Raw genomic sequence first — 14,780 nt, 5'->3', positions numbered from 1 at the left:
CTCTTTAAATTGCATGTCATTGAAATACCCTCAAATAAAAACACAGGCATAAACAAATCAAATAAAAATATTACTGAAACACGAGAGTCCTCTGTGCTTCAGCAATTTGAGACGTTGCCTTAGAGACTCGAACTTCCAAAGATTCTACCTCGATGTCTCCACATAGAGAAGTCTCTGGCTGTGGATATGCTGAACCAACTGAGCAATCACAAACATCACAGTAACAATGAAACTCACTGGAGGTCTCCTCCTCTAGCACTGACATGTCTCCTCTAATGACAGCACACATACCTTTTGATGCTGTGTGTGATGTGCACATACATACATGGGCAGCAGAGGTCAATGCCAGGTGTCCTCTTTAACTGCTTTCCATTATATTTTTTGAGACAAGATCTCCCACCAGACTGGAACTCACCAGTGAGCTAGGCTGAGTGTCCAGTGAGCTTCAGAGATCTATCTACCCTTCTCTCTCTCCAATTCCTGCCAGGCCCAGCTATTACATGAGAACTCATGTCCTCATGCTTGCACAGCAAGCACTTTACTGGCTGATCTGTCTCTCCAGGCTCTATAGTTGACATTTGAGAAAACATATCTTCTTTTCCCTTTTAAAAAAGCAAACTTGGGTTGGCTTATGTGTTGCTGGGGTTTCTTTCCAGCCTGTTCCCACAGTCACTGCCCCAAATAAACACACTGACGCTAAGTTAATTATAATACTGTTGGCGGATGGCTTAGGCTTCTTACTGGCTACATCTGTCTTAATTATTAACCCATAACTATTAATCTATGTATTTTCATGTGGCCTTGGTTTACCGGAGAATGCCTGGCCCTGTTACTCCTTTGGTGGCTACATGACATCTCCTAGAGGTCCCTCTCTGCCTTCTCCCCAGCCTTCTCCTTATCTCCAAGTCATGCCTATCTTCCTGCCTCTACTGGCCAATCAGTGTTTTATTCATCAACCAATAAGAGAAACATATATACAGAAGGACATCCCCCATCACTTATGCACCATCTTAAAAACTTATAAATAAGTCAATTCTATTTCTCTTTAAGTGTATACACTTGGATGAAGTTCCCTGCCCTGCCCTGTTGAGCTGAAGTTACAGATGAGTGTGAGCTACCACGTGGTTTGCTGGGAAGTAAGTGCTCTTAAGTGCTGAGTTATCTTTCCAGTCTATTGATAAGTAAATTCTTAGATAAGACATAGTTCTGAAAGGACAAACAGAAACATTCTCTAAGAACTTTGTTTTCAATAGTTAAGAGGAAATTTATTCATAAACCATTAAAACATGTCATAAAATCACTTGAAAAAATTTAAAATATATATCCCAGCACTACTCTAAGATCTTGCTATGGACTGATTTATTAGCCTACATAACCCTACACTGTCAAGGCTACTCTTCTCAGTTTAGGGATGGGTAAACTGAGGCACCATGCAGTTAGGTAGACTTTCAATGTCTGTTTATGGCAGAGCCTGAGTTTGACTCCAACTGATTTGATATTGGAGGGAGAGCACACTTGCCTGCTTAACTCGATGGTGAGGCTGAAAGGTCACCTCCACACCACCCCACCTCTTCCGCCCTCCTTAGCCACCCGCATCTCTGAAAGCAGAACTTGGACTCCAGCCATGGAAATAGGAAGCCTGGCTTCGGAGAAAGTACAGTCTAAACAAGAATGTCTGTTTTCACAACACTGATCTAAAAGTGTAATCTAGAAATGAAGACTCACCAAACAGCTGAAAGCGGCCAAGAGCAGAGCTAGTCCAAACCTATCAAGAGGTTAATTCTCCAAGAAACAGGGGAAATAGGGGGAATTAGTGTGTCTAATTCATATTGCCACAGATCCCAGGGGTGGTTTCATGTTGACACACAACTTTGAGTTCTTGATTTATGCTTTGTGCTCCAACTTTTTAAAGCTCCTCCTTTCCTTCCTGCTCCTCCTCCTCTTTCCTCTTTTACATTTTCCTGGCAGCTGTTCCTCCTCTTCTTTCCTCTTTTACATTTTCCTGGCAGCTGGTGTAGTGGCAGAGTTTATCCTAGGGGATAAGACATCACCAGGTGTAGTCTATTCACTAGGAGGTTTCACTTGAAGGTGCATGAGAATGGAGCAGGCCACAGGTCTGGAGCTCAGATGAATTAGGAAGAAGGGCTCCCACTCCCCAGTCCCCAGGAAGCAGCTATATCCTGGGTAGCCATAGTCCTGAAACGTGGCTGCCTTTTTTTCTAAAGGATACCTGTGCCCTGCTTTGGTACTCTCCCATAGCCGGTGGTTGACTTTTCTTTGGAATTCATCTGGAGGACTTTGTCCTCAGCTTAGTGCTGTTGCTTTTCTAATTCGATTGTCAGTATTCCCGTCCTAATTAAATTACCAGCCTCCTTATCGTTGTCTTGCTTCATCCAGTTCTCGGTGTTAGCTCCCTCTGTTCTAGCGTTTCGGTAGATCTTGTCATCTTGGTGGTTTTATCATTCACATATTTTATGTGTTCCCTAGCCCTTGTCAATCAATTTTTGTCTTCTGGGTGAGCCCTGACATTCTGGTTGACTGATGGTGACTTTTCTTGATTGACGGTGCTCATCTGGCTCTCACACACACACACACACACACACACACACACACACACACACACACACAGAGCAGACATATGGGAATTGAGTGTGTATTTGCACAGACGCTGAGTTCAGGCCCCCAGCTTATTTATTCTACTTGATTTATTTAAGCTAGTCATTTGCTGAGATAGTTTTAATCTCTTGCTTCAAGCCACAGTATTATTAGCCTGCTCTGAAAATGTTACATTGACCTTTTTCATATAACTTAAATCCTATTTACACTTCTAAATAATCAATTAACGTTAGATTTTCTGGTAAAAGTTAAACTAATGGCAGCAATTCAATATCTGCCCTCAACCCCAGAGATGGTCACTACCATCAGCTCTTATTAAATGTTTCCAGAACTCTGTGTACTATGAAGAATAGAAGTATATTAAAACATAAATAGCATCATAATATTAATTTCCTCTTTCACGAAAGGAGAGGCTGGGGTTACAGCTCAATGATAGAGTACTTGTCTAGCATAGACAAGGTCTTGAGTTTGATCTCCAGCACCACACAATCATCATAAGAATATAGTAGTAAATAATAATAAGGCATTAGAAATTTACCTTTGATGCACACTCATACAATAAGGACATATGTTCAACGATGTTCATGGCAGCATTATTTGTAATGGCAGCACCTGGAAACGAGCTAGATGCCCCTCAACTGAAGAATGGATAGAGAAAATGTGGTATATTTACACAATGGAGTACTATTCGGTGGAAAAGAACAATGAAGTCTTGAAATTCGCAGGCAAATGGATGGAACTAGAAGAAACCATCCTCAGTGAGATAACCCAGTCACAAAAGATAAACATGGTATGTACTCACTCATTTTTGATTTTTAGACATAGAGCAAAGGATCACTAGCCTACATTCCACACTGCCAGATGAGCTAGAAAACAAGGAGGACCCCAAGAAAAGATGGCATAGTCCCTCAAAGAAGGGGATTGGGACAAGAACCCCTTACCAAATTGGAGCCTGGGGGCAGGGAGAGGAAGGAGAGTCTTCATCTAGTTGCTGTTCGAAGCAGAAACAGATACCCATAGCTAAGCACTGAACCATGCTACTGGAATTCAGTTGTGGAGAGGGAGGAGGGTTGAGCAAAGGAGCCAAGACGGGGATGGAGAGACCTGCAGAAACAGTGGACCTAACCTACTGATAGCATGGAGACCCTAGTCATAAAGCTGGGGAAACAGCATTGGACTAAACCAAACCCTCTGAATGTGGCTACCAGCTAGGAGCCCAAGACAGTCTATGGCTCCTCAGACAGCGGAGCCAGTCTTTATTCCTAGAGCACAAATGGACTTTGGGAGCCCATTCCCTATGGAGGGATACTATTGCAGCCAGATACAGCAAGGAGGATCTAGACAGATATTCCCCAAGCAATATGACAGACTTTGAAGGTCCTTGGTAGAGGGCCTCACTATCCCTGGAGAGGAGTTGGGGGGTGAGTTGGGATGGGTTGGGTGGCAAACATGGGAGGAGGGGAGGGCAAGGGAATGGGGGAACGGATATGTATATATGAGTAATTAAAAATAATAAAAATGGAAAAAATAAAAATCTAAGCAATAAAAAAAGAAATTCACCTTTGATTAGAAAATAACCTTATTCTTTCTCTTTGTTACACAGTATAGACTATAATTTATATGTGTCAGATTTGCAGTTGTGATGTTGCTCAAATAATACCCTGTGCATCTCTACTTGTTAGTGTTTAACTGACCGTGAACTTGCTGGCTGTAGAGGTATGTACAATGAGAACTCCTACAAAACATGTTTATGTCTCTGTCAAGTTTCTCTACCTTGGGGCAAGAAATAATTATAGTGTTACAGTTGTAAATTCTCTAGAGGATACACAGATATAATAAATTTTATATGGTATAAGATGTACAATATTGCATATGTTTGAGGAGATCCTGTAACATTATACTTAAAAACAGAATCAGATTTATCTCTGGGGAGAGGAGAATTGAATAAAAGAAGGGTACATAGGAGATGCTGACAATGTTTAATTTCTTAATGGAATCAGTAGGTTCATGGGTTCTTCTACAGGTCTTATGGTCAAAATAAAATTAAGTGTAAGCAAGTAAAAGATGAGACGTGATCTACTTAACTCCAAGTTTGGAAGCCAAAGATACCTATTTTCAGGTAAAAGAGAATATACCTTCAAAAGTAAAGAACTGCATACCCAGTGTGAAGGAACAGAGTCAGCCTGGGAAGGAAGGCCAGTGAGAATGGAACACTCCCAGGAAGAAACAAGCTGAATCCAAAAGCCTGTTTGGGACACCTTCATGAATCATGGGAAAAGTCAGGAACTCATTCCCGCTTCCCAGGCAATGATGCTTTCCAGAAACACTATGTGTCTGAAATGCTGGACTTGCGCATGTCTATTGCTTTATGTGTCCTTAAATGAAATTAACATGCCATTAACATCTCAGCCTATCATATTTAATGTGCTAAACTCTAAGAGCAAAGGTGTCTTAAATGGGACTGGACATTTTAGCTTCTATTTTGTAGTGCTTTGGGTCATCAAAGAATTCTGAGTAAGTGAATGTTTCTTTAATATCACAACCTTCCAGCAAGTAAATACAGGTGCCTGCTGACTACACTTTTCTTCCTCTTTGGACAAACCCATCCTGGTAGAAGTTCCTTTTCTTAGCAGAACTGCCCAGTAAAGCTTAGCCCGTTGGATTAGAAGAGAAGCTAAATGGAACATTAGTGACATAAGTTTCCAGTAGCCCACAGACTCCTGTCAGATGGAAAAGGCTGATCTCATTCCTGGATCATGCCCTAACATAAATTTCTTAGTCCTAGAACATTTCAGAGGGTTTTGCATAAAATATGAGAACTACATTCTGCCCACAATTGGTCTCGATAGAAACTCATGTTGTGACATATACTTTTTTCTATTACACGAACTGGAAATGAATAATTTCCAAATGGAAATTTGGAACTTGCTGAATTTTATCAAAGAAAGGAAGAAAAGAAGGAAGGAAAAGGAAGAGGAAAGAAAGAGAGAGAGAGAGAGAGAGAGAGAGAGAGAGAGAGAGAGAGAGAGAGAGAAAGAAAGAAAGAAAGAAAGAAAGAAAGAAAGAAAGAAAGAAAGAAAGAAAGAAAAAAAAGAAAAGAATGAATGAATATCAGCACAGCTAGGTTCTGGTTAGATTCGATGGTAAAGGAACTGACTCAGAACACAACTTCAGTAGTCTCAGGAGACAGCTGGCGTCTCCTGGGGATGACCATTCCAGAACCAGCAAATCAAAAAAAGACATGTACATTCACACTTACCACCTTTAAAATATACTGAGTACCAGCAAATCACAAAAAGACATGTATATTCACACTTACCACCTTTAAAGTATATTGAGTGTGATTTTAAGAGTAAAGTGCAAGTCCATAAGTATGTAGCTAAGAATACAAGCTTCTAAGATGAGCCAAAACAAAAAATTAGTACATGTTTGACTCCATTGGCCATTCGTTCTGACAGGAGATTAAAGCTGCCTGGAGATTTCTCTGACTCGTGACTCACTTAATTCATTTAGACATTGCCAGCAGAGCAAGCTATGACAACATAGATCCATCTCAACAGGCTCACTTTTGACTGTTCTAATAAGGAGGAAAAAAATAATTGAATTGCTGCTTTAGATTTTTATATGCACACAAGCATTTGAGTATTTGGCTTAATATATCAAATAAATCTAAAACTCTTTATACATTGTTTTCTTGTCCATAGTAATGGGAAATAACTCACAGAATTAACTCTATGTATTCTTTTAATTTAAAGTATATTTTGTATGTTTTTTAAATTTTGATTTTTAAATTGAAACCTTACCACCTAATTGGGAGTACATACCAATCTAAGTACAGGGTTCCAATATGGATAAATGAATCTGCTGATGTCAAACACAGCTTGAGTTAATGTATTTCTCAAGAGGCATCTGTTGCAGTAGGGAAGAGTCAGCCTCTGTTGGAGAGGGTCCTAAGCATTGACAGAAGCAGCAAGCTCCTATCCATAGACATGTTTATTCAGCCCCCATACTGTTGTCTAAAACATCTGATGAATAAGAACAAAGAACGGCATATAACACACACACACACACACACACACACACACACACACACACACACACACACAGACACACACACACACACGGAAATGTCATCATTGAAACTCATTACTTTGTACACTAACTTAATTTGTTTTAATTAACCAACAGATCCTATAATGGTGGCTCTTCTGTAGGATTACAGCACTGGGGAACTCAAAGGGTGCAGGTTAGGAGTTCAAGGTCATGTTCAGCCACAGACAGATTTCAAGACTAAAACTAATCTGAATATTCAAAGTAATAAATACATAAAGAGATTTCACAGTGTTGCAGTTCTCTTGAAAATTTATAACGACTGATAGAAGTCTCATTTTTAACCCCTAGGATAAAGATTCTCGATCTGTGGGTTGTGACCCCACTGAGGTCGAAAGACTCTTCCCCGGGTGTCACCTAAGATGGTCCTAAAACACAGATATTTACATTATGATTTATAACAGTATCAAAATTATAGCTATGACATAGCAAAAATAATTTTATGGCTGGGGGGTCACCACAATAAGAGGAACTTGTGAAACAGTTGCAACATTAGAAAGGTTGAGAACCACTGCCCTAAGAGATGACTAGCTCTCACCTTTCCTAAAGCTTATAGTGACATGGGTGGTGCTCCCACACAGCCCTCATTAGGATTCCCTGCCTGCACCCTTTTAACAGAGGCTTGGAATTTCTGGTGCTCCCACACAGCCCTCATTAGGATTCCCTGCTTGCACCCTTTTAACAGAGGCTTGGAATTTCTGGTACAGAGAATAACGCATACAACTTAGAATGAAAATACCTGTAAACTCATGCCACTGTTGGCACTAAAGTAATCCTCACTTGGATTATTAGCTGGTGATAGCCTGTGTGTGTCTTATTAAATGACAGCTAAACACAGCTGCATCAGTGTATAGCAAATCTGCCTTACCCTGGTCTCTGGATGACGATGAGAGGAGAGTATCATCACTAAAGCTGCATTCTGGAATTAGAAGTTTAAACATCACCTCATTTAAAACTCACAATAAGGCCAGAGATTAGGCCCTTATAGGCAAGGAAGGCAAAGTGAGAGGGAGTAAAACAAGTTAGTTGATGCTAGACAGCTAGTACATGACAGGTCCACTGGACAAAGATGAGTATTAGTGACTAAAAAAATCCATATGCTATCAATTTCTCATTTCCTTGGAGAAATATGCCCTCTCTACTAAAGGAAAAGAATGTTATTAATCATTAGACTCTCAGAGCTATAGACTAAATTAATGATCCATTTTTATAATGTTTGTGATTCTATGGGGGAATAGTGGCTCATAACACAATATTTCAAGTTTTAAAATATAGATAATTTTTAAGTAGAACCATGTTGTTATTTTCCCAGTGAGCCATATTTGTTTCTTGTTCAGCAGCAAATGTAACAGAAACTCAAATTAATGTGACCCAACCACATACATAGTTTTCTCTTCAGATAATCATCCGGGAGTAAGTATCCCATGGCTGCTAGGGTGGCTCCGTGTGAGCAGGTCCCAGGACATTATCCAATTCTACCTGTTGTGAAATTTTCATTTTATGGTACAAGACAGCCTCCTATAACATCTACAACCCAGGCACAAGATGGCAGTAGGGAAATAAAGCTTCCCTTTCAAAGATATGGTCCTGAAATTTCACACATTATTTTCACTTACACTCATTAACAACTTAATGAAATAGCCACATATAGGCATAAAGGAACCTGAGGAATGACTCCAATAGCTAAGGTGCTATGTGAAATGTTAAATTTGTATCAAGGAAGAAGGACAAACCCGAACTATGAGACAACTAACCATCAGACACACTCTATAACCGTAATGAAGAAGGAACCACCAATTCACCAATGTGCATGAATACTTTCTTACAATTTTTGTTTACCACACTGTTTAATTAGGGTTACTATTGCTGTGAAGAGACACCATGACCAAGGCAAGTCTTATAAAGACAACATTTAATTGAGGGTTACTCAATTACAGTTCAGAGGTTTAGTCCATTTTGATCATGAAGGGGAGCATGGCAGTGTACAGGCCGATGTGGTGCTAGAGCTGAGATTGTTACATCTTGTAGGCAACAGGAAGTTGACTGTCTGTCACACTGAGTGAAGCTTGAGTAAAGAGACCTCAAAGCCCATCCCCATAGTGACACACTTCCTCCAAAAAGATCACACCTACTCCAACAAGCTCTACCTCCTAATAGTGCCACTCCCTATGGGAGTCATTTTCTTTCAAACCGTCAAATTCTATTCCCTGGTCCCAAAAGGCTTGTAGCCATATCACAATGCAAAAAATGCATTCAGTCCAACTCCAAAAGTCCCCATAGTCTATAACAGTCTCAACTTGTTTCAAAGTCCAAAGTCTCTTCTGAGATACGTGGCAACTCTTAACTGTAATCCCCCTCTAAAAATCAAAATAAAAAGCTGTTCTCATACTTCCAACACATAATGGCATAAAATATACATTACCATTCCAAAATGTAAGGAAGGAAGCACATTGAGAAAATACTGGACCAAGTCAAGACCAAAAACCAGCGGGCAAATTTCAAACTCTTCATCTCTATGTCTGATGTCAAAACACTCTCTACATCTCCAATTCTGCTTAGTTTTGTTGACTGCAACACAGTTATTTCTCTTGGGCTGGTTCCACTCCCTGTTAGCAGCTTCCAGGCAGGTAACCCATGACTCTGGCATCTCTAACATCTTGGGTTCTCCAAGGCAATCCAGGCTGCAACTTCACAGCTTCACACAATGATCTCTCCACTAGTCCTCCATTCAGGGACATCCCTGACACATGTCTGACCCCATGGCTGTCCTTAGACATGGAGTCATCTTGGATAACACATTTCTTCCATCCTTAACTCTAAAGCCAGAACCTCATGGCAGAAGTTGCCTAGTTCTACTGATTACTGGGGCTGGAACATGGCCCCTTTGTTTAGTTACATCTTCTCCAGCTTTCTGTTTTCCATTACTGCCTAAGCTTGGTTGTCCTTGAACTTGGTCTTGAGACCAAGCTGGCTTCAAACTCAGAGATCCACCAGCCTCTGCCTTCCCATGCACCACCATATCCAGATCTAAACTTTTCTTTAATTCCTTTCCATGAGTTGGAAACTTAGCTGGGTAAGATCTTGCCCTGGGGTCACCACTCCCTTTATTCCATTTCTTAATCCATTTATCTCCTTGAGCACAGAATTTAGATTTATTTCATTCCTGGTGCTCTTTTTCTCCTCAAAATTTACTTTTTGTAATTCACCCTGCTCAGCTTGCTCTTTTTAATTATAAATCTTCATTTGAGTTACCACTAATATTGACACAACAGAGTCTACTGGTTTGAGATTTCTTCTGCCGATGGAATTAATCTAAAGCTCTTCTCTTTAGCCTTAGGCAGACTCTTGAGACAAGGGCCAAAAGTAGCCACTTTCTTCACCAAAATACCGCAAGAATGATCTCTAGGTAACATGCTAAAATTCTCCTCTGCAACTTCTCGAGCCAGCTCCTAACATTTCAAATCATTACCAACACCATGATCTTCCATGCTCCTACTAGTATGCCCCAATAAGCAGTACTTAAAGCATCCCACTGTTTCCTAACCCAAAGTATCAAAGTCCAGATTACTCCAAACAAAGCATGGTCAGGCCAATCACAGCAATACTAAACTCCCCTGGTACCCACTTCTATCTTAGGGTTTACTATTGCTGGGAAGAGACACCATGACCACAGCAACTTTTATAAAGAAAACATTTAATTGAGAGTGGCTCAATTACAGTTCAGAGGTTCAGTCCATTTTGGTCATGAGGAGGAGCATGGCAGCATTCAGGCAACATGGTACTGGAGCTGAGAGTGCTACCTCTTGTAGGCAACAGGAAGTTGACTGACTGTCACACTGAGTGAAACTTAAGAGAAGAGACCTCAAGGCCCACCCCCATAGTAACACATTTCCACCAACAAGACCACACCTATTCCAACAAGGCCACACCTTAGTGACACTCCCTTTGGGGCCCATTTTATTTTAAACCATCACACACGCCTTCACTTTCATTGGACTGCCAAGGTCCAGAGACTTCTAAAAAGTTCTATTGTGTATCATTAAGATAGAGAGAAAATAAAAATATGATTTGGCGAATCACCTAAGTTTAGGGCCATTCAAAGACATCCCTTTCTTGTGTCATAGTTTTTATGATGAGAATGATGAAAAATTATCTCAGGAAATACACTCACTCAATGGATAAGGTATATGAACAATTACATGGTAGTGAGTTACAAAAATCTAATTGATCAGGTAGGATGGATCCAGTTCACACTTTGTTGAAAATACAGTGTTCAAAAATTAGTGAACCAACTTTAGACTCTCTGTTGTATTGCATGGATCTACTTTTCTATGGTGGTGTGAATGATGCCTTGTCTGTGTTGCCCTGTAGGGAAAAGATCTGAAATTAATTGGTCATTGTTCTGCAACTTTGCTTTTTTTTCTCAGTTTCTCTACAGATCAGTTGGCAAAATGAATATTAATTGTCATGCTGTCTGTTGAAATTGTGTAGATGCCAGTGGTTCTATTAAAGCCCAAGACTCAATGGTATTGCTGATTAGTGCTTGTTGAATCTATCTGTATACCTGATGCTAACCACAAAGTAAATATATGCTGTTTTGCTCTTTTTCAATCAAAATATAGCATACAGTTGAATAGGAAAAAATAAAACATACTAGGATGGTCATCCTACCACCATAAGGGTGCATTAGAAATTTCCATTTTAATGACTCTAGAGGAAGAGGGACAGTTGCTGACAGATCAGTGTTTTCCCTGGGAGAATAATACACTAATTTTGTCATTTCAACTGAAACTCTTGGAAAGGAATTCCAGGGACTATAGAAACTTCCAAGATATAAAACTGAAAACTCATCTGAAAGATTTGCCTTTAAGAAGAGAGTGCCCAAAGGGTCTCTACTCATACAGTCACCCAGGGCAATGTCATCCCACATAGAGCCACCTAGGCACTTGGAAAACAATCAATTTGTGTAGTTTATTGCAGCCAAGAATTTTTTTCCTTTGGCTCACAATTTTTAAAAGAGAATTTTTTTTTCTTTTTCGAGACAGGGTTTCTCTGTGTAGTTTTGGAGCCTATCCTGGCACTCGCTCTGGAGACAGGCTGGCCTCGAACTCACAGATATCCACCTGCCTCTGCCTCCTGAGTGCTGGGATTAAAGGCGTGCACTACCAACATCCTGCTGAAAGAGAAAATTTTTATTTTCTCACCCAATTCTGTGTATATTTTTTATTGTCCTCCCAGTGAATCTTGGTTTTAAGAGAATAACTGGACACCCGCGAGATAGACACAATTACAACCGTCTTCGTCAACCACTGATATTCCTTTTGCAAACTGGTCTATAGATTCAATGCAATCCTTGGCGAAATCTTGAGCTCTTCATTAAATCAACGAGCTAGTTCTGAAACTACATTGGAATTGTAAAGGAACCACAGCAGCCAACACAAACAGGTGAGACTGGATCTTAGGAAAATTTAATACCTCTGCTCTTTAAAAGATGCTAGTATTGCATCAAGGATGGCAGCTAACAGCTCGTGCTTGAGCAGGTCGATATCTGTAAGCTGAGGCAACACACCTTCTAGAACTCTAAATACCAGTCTGGAGACTTAAGTGGAATCTACACTTGTGATAGTCACTCTAAACAACCCTAGCTTCCATGGGTGCTGCTGAACCTTCAGTGTTGAGAACCTGACTCCATTGCAGATCCACTCCAGTTCATGCCAAAGAGAATGGACACCCAAACTCTATGGGTGATTTCTCCTGTGGACTCAGTGTGAGATGCATTACTTGTACTCTGGGCCCTGGTGATTTTCTCCTATTTATCATTGCCTAGTGTTTCACTTCTTTCTTTTGTTTATTCTTTGCATATCCTGCTTTTGGGTTTTCTGTAATAGGCTAATTCTGGAACTGTCTTGGTTGCGTTTGTTACTTTATTAAAGAAAAAATACCCTGCTCTGCTTAAAGAAGTTACACCCTTGAGGGCAAATCAGCATCAGGCGTTAAGGTCCAGAACTGATCACATTGTTAGTCCATCATGGCAGACATAACTTAGGAAAGCATAACTTAGGGAAGACAGAACTCAAGAGTCTAAGCCAGTGGCTCTCAATCTCCCTGATGCTGTGACCTTTTAATATACTTCCTTATGTTGTGGTGACCCCCCCAGCTATAAAATTATTTCTGTTGCTACTTTATAACTGTAATTTTGCTATAGTTATTAATCATAATGTAAGTATTTTTGAAGATACAGGTTTGTCAAAAGGATTGCAACCCACAGATTGAGAGCTGCTGCTGGTCTAAGCAATAGGATAGCTAAGGTCATTGGTTCTTTTACTTGTGCCAAAGATAAAACTTCTAGTATGTAGAAGTGTTCTCATGAACAATCGCTCCCCAAATAGTGTTCTTACAATTTGCATCTAAGTAGTGAACAGCTGAGTGGTAATTGTAAGAATGTTACATCTGACCATACACACGATAAGAGACATCACCAGAACATTAACCTATCTCAAACAAATTTCCTTGGAAAATAAAAGCATACATCAAAAAACAAATATATGAGCAAGCTCTGCCTCACAGGCAGTAGTTTTGAAACTCTTAGCAGGCAAATTCTCCTTATGATGAAATGCCAATAAAAACAACAACAGATAAAAGTGATGGATAGGTGTTTGCCTTAAATTTAAATCTTCACATTTTAGTCTCAAATACATTATAGCTTGCAATTGAGGTGTCACCCGGTGTCTAGGATTCAGGAAAATAAATGGTTTATTCAATTTAGAAACTATCACTGTAAACATCTTGTGCCAAACACTGTAATAAATGGTAGAGATATATCAGTGAGCAGAGAGAACATTTCATAACTTCGTGCAGTTTATAGCTGGCAGGATTTTGCGTCTTCCCCATAAAGCATGGCATCCAGGATCTGGCCTTAAAATGTCTCAAAACAAGTTGGACTGGTTAGCAATCTTCCTTTTCCTTTCCCTCCCACAAACCTACACGATATCAATATGTGCATTTGCATGTCTCCATATAAAAATTTCAAGGTTGATAAGTAAAATAAAGGATTTTTATTTTAAATTTCATGCAAACAATTATTGTTATTATAACATAATAAAATTATCTGTTCGTCTACAATTGAAACTGATATGCATATCGTGGGTGCTGTTGTTTTGGTAATATCTATGAGTGATGTATATATGCATACATATATCTGAGTCATGTCTTATTTTAATTTCTTAAAGAGACTTCTGTGATGATCTGTGTATAAACTATTATTTTAAGTGATCAAACATAATGACTAGTGGTTTAAAGTTATTTAATATGAGCCAATTAGGTGCTAAGGCAACTACTCAAAATGAGGGTGTCCAGTTAAAGTAGCTGAATCTAAAGCCATGATCCACAGCCGTGGGCTTTCTGACCAGTTTCTGCTGAGGCCACTGGTAGTTGAAAAGAATAAACCAGCAACTAGGAGTCATTTCAGGGGAGACTGTACAGGAGTAGCATGGCCCCCCAAAAACAAAAACAAAAAAACAACATAGGATTAAAACAGAAGAAGGTAGGAAATCAAACAAAAGTATTCATTGTTTTTTGTTTTGTTTTGAAAGATAGTCTCACTGTAAAATCCTACCTTGCTTGTAACTCACACAATAGACCCAGCTGGCCTCAATCTCATATAGATCCTCCGGCCTCTGCCTTCCAAATGCTAGGACTAAATATGTACCACTGTACGTGGCCCATATTTTTTGTTTTACTTTAATAAAATTTATGCATTTTATGCAATTTAACTCAGTGCAGGGCTTGGTTGTCAGCATGACCTTGGTTCTGGAATCACACTAAGCAGAATGATATGAACTCTTTGCTGAATCTGGTCAAGAGCCCAAGATTTGGTTTACACTTCAGGACAAAGGTCAGAGCACTGAAGACTAGAAAGAGCTTAGTCCAGGGACCAGCACACACAGGGGAAGGGCAAGCATTCCCATCTCAAGGGATTTTCTCTCCAATACAAAGAATCACAGGATGAATTTACCAAGTCCTCACAATTCTTTTTTTATTGCCAGTTAGACCAT

This window comes from Cricetulus griseus, chromosome 4, assembly GCF_003668045.3.
Source record: "Cricetulus griseus strain 17A/GY chromosome 4, alternate assembly CriGri-PICRH-1.0, whole genome shotgun sequence".
Taxonomy (NCBI): Eukaryota; Metazoa; Chordata; class Mammalia; order Rodentia; family Cricetidae; genus Cricetulus; species Cricetulus griseus.
The sequence above is the reverse complement of the archived record's forward strand: the minus strand, read 5'-3'. Positions refer to the sequence as shown.